Source organism: Miscanthus floridulus, chromosome 15, assembly GCF_019320115.1.
Source record: "Miscanthus floridulus cultivar M001 chromosome 15, ASM1932011v1, whole genome shotgun sequence".
NCBI lineage: Eukaryota > Viridiplantae > Streptophyta > Magnoliopsida > Poales > Poaceae > Miscanthus > Miscanthus floridulus.
In genome coordinates, this window is record NC_089594.1 from 24,472,127 (window position 1) to 24,482,818 (window position 10,692).

Consider the following 10,692-nt stretch of genomic DNA (forward strand, 5'->3'; position numbering starts at 1 on the left):
AACCTGTTATCATTCCATGTATATAAATGTTCCTCATGTTAGCGCTTAAACTTGTCGTTATATACATTTCCGCTGAAAACTCTGATAACATTGTTATATTATGCTGTCATAATCAATTGAGGTAATATTATGCTACTGTAATAAAGTGATGTAACAAATGGCTTAAGAATGTTGTAAGCTTTATTCTCTTATTTATGATCCTGATGAAAAAATATAGATTTTCGAGTTCTCCCTTAGGGTGTGCTCGACGGAACAGCACGATTTAGTGCACTCTCTTGGGTACTTAGTGTCTAATGGAAGACAAGTACTCTTGAGAGAGTATTAGATTAGGCGGTTCTGCCACACCCCCCAATGGTGGTACAAGGCGAAGACCGCACAACGGAGACGGAGGCTACGACGACATGGGCGAAGACCATGCGGATTCCACCAGGCTCACGCTACGGCAGGACCTTGGGCCAGAGATGGGCCTCGTGTGGGCCGACGGCTAAGGCCCAAGAAGCAAAGACGGTATGAGAAGAGAAAGTCTAGACTGCCCCTGGCGGCTTGCATTGGCGGAGGAATATTCAGAGAATATACCTTAGCAGTTGTAGGGCAAAGATGTAAAAAAGGATAGTAGTAAACAATGCCCTATAGAAGGGGGACTAAACCCTGTGTAAAAGAGGTTGGTGAGTTCATTTATAGAACCCTAATTGTACTTGGGCCCACCTATCACTTTCTTGACCTTCGCTTAGGGCGTCCGACTAGGCGAAGGCTCCACCACATTGTTCCTGCTGGAGACCTGGTTTTCCAACATAGATGGAACAAGTTACATGTTTTCATAATTCCATTACAAGTTTCCAACTAAATCTTATAAATTATAGTATGATAAAAACTAAAGCTTCACTCGCCTTTCCGCCATGGCTTGAAAGCGTTTAATCAGTCAAATTAGAAGAGGAATAGAACTAATGTCTAATGATTGGTTGGAATAGAACAAGACTGAATTTTACCGTTTGCGTCAGGGGAAGCAGCTGGACTGCCGGACGGATCGTCAAGGAAGAAGCAGCAAAGCCTCGGCCGGCCGGCCGTCAGGCGTCAGCGACGACGCTGACGAGGGTTTCCGTCTTTCCAGCTGCGTTGAGGAAGGAAGTCGCGTCCGCGTCGTTTCGTCTGGCTGTTTGGAAAATTGCTTATTGCTTATATACATCAATACGCAGGGGACTGTCAATACGTGGTGTCTTGTTTGGAACTGGGCTGTTGTTGGGCCTAGAAAGCAACGAATGTAGAGTGCTGGGGCTGTTGTATGGACTGAGCAGACTAGCAATTGTATGTAACAATGTATTATACATGTACAGGGTATGAAAGGGTATATATACTTGGTGTTTTTCCAGAAATTTTGGGAGGATAGCTGTACCCCATGCACCTACTGTACATCCGCCCCTGGCAGGAAGCCGGATGGAGTCCATGGAGAGGCGCCAGTGCATATATGTCCTTTTTGGACCGCCGAATCAATTTGGCCATCGATTTGGGGTCTCTGCTTCGATTTGGCATGTGAGGAATCGATCTGGTGGGAGATGCGGGCGGCAGGAAGGAAAGGTCCAAGCGGAGGAAGTCGAGCCACTAGCAGTAGCCCCAAAATCAAAGCCCCTATTTTCAATTTTGGTGCCCAAACCCATTTTTGTTATCCAAATTTGTGCTTCAACTGTAGCACTAGCATCCAAACGAAAGCCCCAAATCCTTCCCATAACCACTGACACATGTGACCTACCTATCAATGACTCTCCCTCCCTCTTTCTCATTTCCTTTTCTTCGCATTCTGCCAGCGCCACGAGAGGGAGATCCGGAGGAGAGAAGGAGCGCGCAGTCGCGCCGCTGGAGGCGAGAGGGAACCGGAGGCGCCCACAAGGGAGATCCTTCAGCGGGGGACTAACCAGCGGCGGGCAGGAGAGGGAGGAGCACGCTCGGCTGAGCGTCGAGCCCGGAATGGAGGCGGGGAGTCGCGGGAAGGGAGGATCCGCACCACCGCGCCTCCAGGGATACATACGGTACTTTAAATAATAAGTTGATTGCTCATCAGTGACTACAACGTTTACATGATCTAATTCGCCATCGAGAGCTTCTTCATTCTGTGACAGATTGAGCGTCGTGTACTGGCGAGGTTTGGAGCACCGGAAGAATAGGAAACGGCCTGGACGCTTGTCCAACCCCGACTGCCCGGGGTTTCTCCAACGCGGTGCAGTGGGGCGCTCGTATCTTCGGCCAAACCGAAACATGCAAGTTGTGCAGTGGAGCAGCTGCGGGCGGCAACAGGGTACTATATGGATGTTCGATCTTCGACAAGCTGAACAAGAACTTGCGCACGAGTTCAGAGGTTTGTTCCTTCATCTTTTGTCAATCTGGACAAAGCGCCTTTGGCAAGAAAAAAAAATCATCCACATAGTCAACAATCAGTACGACTAGGGGAAATTATATCCTCCTGGGTGACGGAGATCATCCTATGTGTAACTGTAAACCATGGTGGGACTTCTTCATCAGCCGCCGGCCCGGAGCTTTGTATAAAGGATACATACGGTACTTAATACATCACCGTTATACGACTGATTATTGTGTTCGGATATGTTCAAATTTCAAAAGGGAATTGCATGCGTCCAGACGTTCGACGAGATAGGATTTGCTATAGTCCTTCTCTGTCTGTCTCGTCCCACCCCACACGCATACCACGCCCCCGTCCGCCTCGCCCCACTCCGCGCCCGCAGCTTCTTCCTCCCCCTAACCCCCTCCTCTCTCTCCGCACGGGCGGGACCCGGTAGCCCGGATGAGGACGAGTGCGCCCTATCCGCTACCCCCGGCTCACCGCACCCCTTCCCTTGGCGCCCGAGCCATACCCCAATGACTCTCTGAACATACCTCTGAAATATGAAACACTTGTAACATGAAACACTTGAATGCAACATACGTCTGAAGCAGATGAAATATTTAGAACATACAATTGCAACATGTGTGTGAAGCATACACAACATGCAGATAAAACACCTGCAACTTGCAACATGAAAACACTTATTGCAACATAAGACTGAAACAGTTGAAACGTTTTGAACATACACTACGTCAGAATAGCACTTCACTACCGGTTCAAAATATCCCATCACTGCCGGATTTTGAACCGGCACAACCATACCGACAGTGATGAGGGTAAGCTATCACTGTCAGTTCCTACAAACCGGTAGTGTTCTTCAACTTCACTGCCGGTTCTTTACACAACCGGCGGTGTTCATTTCCACCAACACTGTCGGTTCATAAGACCACCCGGTAGAGTTCAGTTCCAACAATACTGTCGGCTTGTGTTTCAACCGGCAGTGTTGTAGTAAGAATCACAGCCGATTTATGACAAGAACCGGCAGTGATGGCTAAGCCAACGCTACCGGTTTGTGGCTCGAGCCGGCAGTGCCATCACTGCCGGTTTTGTTGCTAACCGACAGTGATGTTTACGACAACACTTCCTGTTTTCTGATAACCGACAGTGATGTCACGTTCGCATTTTATTGTTTTATAATTGATTTTAATTTATATTTTTTGTGAAATCGGGTTTTGCTTTATATACGCTACGTAAACGACAGGTCCATCAATATTAAACATTACAAATGTTACGGTTATAATTCAAATGTTCTTATCCAGATCTCGATCCTTCAAAATAAAAAAAGAAATGTTCTTGGACTTCATAAAGTGTGCAATGCTTCTCAGACTTCTTACAATAATCTGGCGAGCCATTCTAGGCCATACTGGTCCTTGTACTTCACGTATTGTGCAATGGAAAATACTACATCTTTTTTCAATACCTCGGCTAAGACGAATTTTGCCAGCGACGATCTCCATGTATAACAGCCTTTCGTGGTTATATTTCTTATGATGTCGTTCAAAAAAGATGATATCCAAAGAGAAACAGTAAATCATTTTGTTGAATTATTAACAGACATAAATGAAATAGGGATTATACACACCAACTTATCGGCTTCTTCTGATTTCCCGCCGATGTAGCGAAGCATTGCCCACATTACATAAAATCCGCATTCATTGTTTCCCGCCGGCTGTGATAGGTACTTCCCCTCCATTTCGACAACCTTGAATGGGACCAGCGTCCCACCGATATGTCTTCTTCGGACACTGAGCAACATTAAAGGAAGAAACATTAGAAAGTGGTATGTGTGATTAGAAAATAATATGTTATTAGGATCACGTACTAATTCAGCACTGCCACCAGTGCATCTAGATGATGAAATGGTTTTTTTCTTCGAGTCCCACACCTCGATCAGATTTTTTACCAGATTAACACAAATGAAGACGAAATGGTTGCTGTAATCATAGAATCCTAATTATCAAATAATCTTAACGAAAAAAAGCATAAAATTAAAAGCCAATAACACATACTCCCAGTTGTAGGCTAGAAGTATGTGGGTTTTGTTCTTCATCGTGAATTCGTCAAAAACAGCAATCAATCTCTGTTTCAGGTCTTCCACGTCACATCCATGGAGGCCTAGACATGTCCTCTCATTGACTCGCAAGGGGTTCAAGAAGCCTATGTAATCCCATTTGCTTTTTAGAATGCAAAATTTTGCTATACACCCACATAAAATCATGGAAAGTGCTCAAAAGTTAACAATTTGCGTCTTGAGAGAGTAGTTAATTGTAATATCGTGCGTGTAGGATACTTACATAGTCCACAGCGTCAACATTTGAATATCGAGAGAGCATTTCTGGTATAGTTGGAACAAGCACTCTCACTCGACATCGAACTTCTCTTCTTCAGGATAATGGAAAACATGTGGCGAACGGATAATAACCTCAAAACCAAAGTCGTCCGTCTCTGTTGCTTGAGCCATGTAATATTCATGTAACTGGTGCATATATGTTGTCAGATTTTTTTACTCATGATCAGGAACCAAAAGATTGCCCCTTTCATACTTCATTGCCGGTGTTCCTACATCATAATAGATGTTCACGGCCTCTTCTATGGTTAATCCTGGGTTGTCTTCGACGTACTTCTGTATGTTCCTTAAATCTTTATTGTGTATTTCTTCGTCTCTTGTTGTAGCGTACTTATTCTATGTTTGCCTTTCGAATTTGGACTTCAACAAAAATGAAGGTAGTGAGGCACGGAGATTGAAGAAACTAACACAATCTTCCTTCGAGATATGTGTTGTAATTTTTCCTTTCATCAAGGTGGTAATGCTACCACTGAACGACCTTTTTCTCTTTTGTTGGTCCACTTTGGAAGCATTAGCGACCGAATCCAAGGACCTTTTCTACGACTGCGAGGATGTCCATGATCTTGTTTCGGGCTAAGGTGGAGGAGGAGGAGGATGACGACGAGAATTATGTTTTCCCGACAATGATGAAGATGGAGGAGGAGGAGGAGGAGGAGTCTCTTTTTCTCGGGGCTGATGAAGATAGAGTCAGACAAGGAGGAATAGAAGGAGACCTCTGTCTTCTCGGGGGTAATGGCTTCGGAAGAGGAGGGGAGTGATCTCTGTTGGGAGATGGTGAGTGATCATCGTGGGTGGGTGAAGACTCGCAGTCGTCCTCATCATCAGAGGACAATTGATGGTCAAGCTTAATGAAGCGCTTGCGCCAGACCACTTGAGAGCCCTTGTTTTGACCAAGTTTCAGCCTGTCTTCCACTACAGGTACTTAATGGGTATCTTGTTATACTTCTTATCAAGTATTCTGTCAATGGTGACACAAGCGTACCCCTGTGGAATTGGGTGGCCATTAATTGTCCCGTCTCCCATAGGCTAGGCCTAGCCAAGCGCCACCTTGTCCTTTGTCCATTCCTAACAGATGTACAACTTGACATTGATGGGTTCAGTGATGTCGTCCACCGGATGAGGCACATTCATCTCTTCTTCGTCGAGCGGGGTCGATCTGTAGCTGCTGCGACCCCTAAACTATGGGTTAAAGGCAGTAGGACTAGGGTTTTGTGGTACTCTTGAGCCATTGGACAGCAAAATTTGCTCGACTCATGCTTCAACAGTCGCCTCAATCCGTGCTTCCATTCTGTCTTCCATCTCTTTTAGTTGCCTCAAATACTCTGCCTCCTATTCTGCTCTACCCCTTAAGCAGCTTCGGTAAGTGTTAGATTCTTGGGGGAATGCTAGTTTCCAAGGAACAACACCGGTTCCTCTAGTGCGACCAGGGTGCTCCTTGGTTCCGAGTGCTTGGGTGAGCATGTCTTTCTCCCTATTAGAAGTGCGAGTCCCTTGCCTCACAGCCTCAGTTACCTAGGAGATCCTCTGGATGAGTTCGCTCATGGGTTGATTTGTGGAGCTAAAGCTCCTGTCCTCGGCGTGTCATACATTCCTTCCCATATAGTGTATTACCGATCTAGGCTCCCAATCGGCGGTCTCAACCTGAACGCCTTTCTCAGCAAGGCGATCCATCTTTTGAAGTTCTGCTTCAAATTCTGACATCTTTTTGGCGTAGCCACGAGAGCCAAGATGATGAGGATTCATCGCTTTCTGTGAGTTCTCCTTATTCTTCCTGCTCAGTTCTAAGTACTCCTCGGATAACCTGTATTCCTTGAAATCCTACTAGAAGTCCTTCTTCTTGCTAAACTGTCCACCATCGAAATCTGGCTCTTTATTTTGGAGGACAAAATTCTTGTACAATGTCCTCTTGAAATTCTTGAAGCATGTCCCCATGATTTCTTTTGCTTTTTTCTTGACTAACTCCCTGTCATACTCCGTTGGGAAAGTGAAATACTCTGGGATCTTGACATCTCATATGTAATCCATCTCACTTTCAGGAACCCTCCACGGGTCATCATCTTTCTCAATCCACTTTATGTACCTAATCGGGATGAAGTCCCTAACAATTAACCCGAGGATAGTCTTGTATTTGGTCAAAGCTATAGGTGGTGAGAGTGGATCCCCGAATTCATCGAACTTAGTAATGTGCCAGTGTGCATTCCTACCAACAGGAATCTTTGGCACGCCTCCCTTGGATCTGGCCATCCTGCTACCCGAACCCTCTAGCTCCTTGGCCGACGGATGCTCCTGCTAGAGACACCAAGTAAGCTATGACCCTCTCAATTGATTAGCGTGTGTGGCCACATAGTCACATGATACCAAAGCTACCTGGCCATCTTGGTCATTTTGACCCAGATCGAGCAGGCCGAACAGGGTCCATGGCTACTCATTCTCATCGTCCTGATTGACACCGTCATCGTTTGTCGGATCATGCGGCTCTCCTGTCCCAGCGATATCAGTCGCTTCTTGTTGCCGATCTGTTCTTCGGCGATAGGGTACAGGCAACGATGAGTCATGGCTGTGTGACACGATCGTGGTTAGTTTTGACTGTGGACGACTACTAATAGCATATGTTCATATATATATATATATATATATATATATATATATATAATGTTTAATGCAAAGTCTAATAATAATTCCACATACAACAAAGTCAAATAATAGCATATGTTCACCTAGAAGGTCTTAGTGAGATCAACGGTAGTGAACCATTCGTTGTCAGTGTTGATTTCCTCGGGCCGGACCCACTGGCAGCGAAAAAGAACTGCTTTAAATGAACCGTAGGCTAGCTCCCATATCTCCTCTATGAAACCATATCATGTCGCCTGGACGTTGCCATTTTCGTCGTGAGCAACAAAACGAACACCACAATTTTGGTATGTGCTCTTTCCATCTTGCTTTTTTGTGTAAAATGTGAATCCATTGATCTCATACCTTTGGTACTTAATATATGTACTCGAAGGTCCCTTGGCTAAGGCATCCAGTTGATTACCCAACTTTATTCCAAGCAAGCGACATCGCAACCAGTTGACAAATTCCTCTTTATGTTTTTTATCCAGCCAAGCCTGTGACCTGCTCGGATATAGAGTTTGCAACAATTGCCTATGCTCGTCAATGTATGGCATCACACCCTCGGCTTGCTGGAGAATAGCGAATTGTGCCTGTCTAAAAGAAACAGGGTCGTCTACTATAACAGATTTCTCCCCAATCGTTCCTTTGCCACGTAGTCTTCCCTCGTGACGAGATTCTGGAATTCTGACCCTTTTGATGTCCAGATAATATGTGCAGAACTCAATGGCCTCCTCCATTGACCATCCTTCAACCATGCCCCCTTCTGGCCTGAATCTGTTCCTAACATACCTCCTGAAAACTTTCATCAATCTTTCGAAAGGGAACATCTGATGCGGGTACATTGGGCCAAGGGCTCTAATTTGGTCAACAAGATGAATGAGCAGATGCAATGAGATATCAAAGTAAGTTGGCGGGAAATGCATCTCAAGCCTAACGAGAGTTTCAGCTATGTCCCACTACAGCTGCTCTAGCGTGGACACATCAATGACCTTTTTTAAGATTGCGTTGAAGAACGAGCAAAGCTTTATGATTGGGGCGCAGACCTTTGGGGGGAGAATACCACGTAGGGCAACAGGGAGCAGCTAAGTCATAATGACATGATAGTCATGGGCCTTCATAGGGCCATAGTTGAACTTGAGTTTTCTCATGTTCACTAGCCACTTCGGGTTCACACAGTAGCCCGTCATGACTTTGAGTTCATTGAAGAAAGAAATAAGTGCACGCTTTTCTTCCTTATTCAATGTCCATGACGCAATCGGAAGTTCGAACTGGCTATTCTCTAGCTCCACAGGATGCAGCTCCTTCCTAGTTCCCAAGTGTTGCATGTCTAGGCATGTGGCTAGTGAATCCTTCGATGTCCCCCCGGTGTCTATCAAGGTGTTAAGAGTGTTAGCGCACATATTTTTAGTGATGTGCATGGGATCAAGACAGTGGCATACACTCAGAAATGGCCAGTAAGGTAGTTTCTAGAAAACCAATCTTTCCTTCCAAATGCTCCCATCAGGCGCTGCTACTACATTGTCCCCCTTCCTAAGGACAACCTCCAGTTTGTTGAGTTCTCGAAGTATCGTAGGCCCGTCTCGATATTTTATAGCTAAGCATTTCTCAATAGTACCGTTGAAATCTTTTCTGTTCCTGCGGTAAGGGTGATCCTTAGGTAGGAACCTACGGTGTCACATATAAACTATCTTTGAGTTATTTGGTAGATTTACCGCATCGATGTCATCCAAGCACTCGATACATCCAGTCAACGAACCTTGACCTGGCAGGTCGGTGATTATAGCGATAAGTACTCCCTTGATCATGACATGTTCCTTTTTGTACTCGTCCCAAACATCCAGCACCCCCTTTTCAAACATCTCCACTAGTTCACCGATCACTGGTTCTAGAAACATATTGATGTTATTCCCAGGTTGTCTTGGCCCTTAGATCAGTAGGGGCATCTGGATGTACGACTGCTTTATACAGACCCAAGGTGGAAGGTTGTATATATAGAGCGTCACTGCCTAGGTACTATGATTACTTCTAACCTGGTCGAAAGGATTCATCCCATCTGTGCTCAAAGCAAACCAAAGGTGCCTTACCTCTCCACCGATGTCCTTATAGAACATAGTATTGACAGTCCTCCAGTCATGCCCATCGGCGGGGTGCCTCATCATTGTATCTTTCTTACGCTCTTCGCCATGCCAGCGCAACAGCTTGGCTGACTTTGCACATGCAAACAGCCTATGCACCCGGGGAGCTATAGGGAAATATCAAACGACCTTTATGGGACCTCCTCTGGTCTTGGAACCCTTATCTGACGGCCCTTCCTTGTACTATGGAGCTTCACACTTGGGGCACTTGTCCAAGTCTTTGTATTTTTCTCCACGGTACAATATGCAATCAATGGAACACGTGTGGATTTTTTCAACCTCGAGGCCGATGGGGCAGATCATTTGCTTGGCCAAGTATGTCTTTTCTGGCAACTCATTTTTTTCTGGGAGCATTTTTCTTGTTATACCTAACAACTGATCGAAGCCTTTATCGCTCAATTCGTTTGTCGATTTGAACTCTAACAGCATGATGTCGGCTTCCAGTTTGCTCATTGGACAATCCCTATACAATGGTGTTTTGTCATCTTATCTCATTTTCTATAGCTTTCTCAGCTGTCTTTCACTAAGACATCCAGTCTCTACATTACGTAGCAGCTAAGAAATGCCATCGTTATCCTCGGTGTCATCAGCTAGCATGTTCCTTAACACATTATTAACTGTGGCCATAGGTTCCGTGTTGACACCGAGTTCCTCGTCAGCATCGTGGATGGCTACGTCGGGCATGTCCACATCATCATTGTTTTCCCGCAGAACATTCACACCAACCTCGCCATGCATAGTCCATATCGTATAGTTTGGCATGAACCCCCTGATAATCAAGTGCGATCGTATAGACTCAATTTGACGAAAGTTCCTTTGATTCTTGCAATCTTTGCATGGGCAGAAGGCAGTGTTCTCATTCCTAGCATGGGCTTTGGCATCGGTGATAAATTGGTTGACGCCATGCATGTACCTCTTGTCCATTCAAGACAGATGCATCCACTCTCGATCCATCTCTGCACAAAAAAATACTGAGACAGTAATTACAAAGAATTAATAAGAAATCGAGCTTCATGAACAACAATTGTAGCTCGAAAGTACCATTTTTGGAAAACATTAATTATTGGAAAATTAAAATTGGTAGCCCCGGCCCTGTAAATTGAAAATAGTAGTAAAAAATAATTATTGCACAATATTGAAGAACAACTATTCTACTCTACTTCTAAGAACTAATTATAGCATCACATACTAACAATGATGATCTT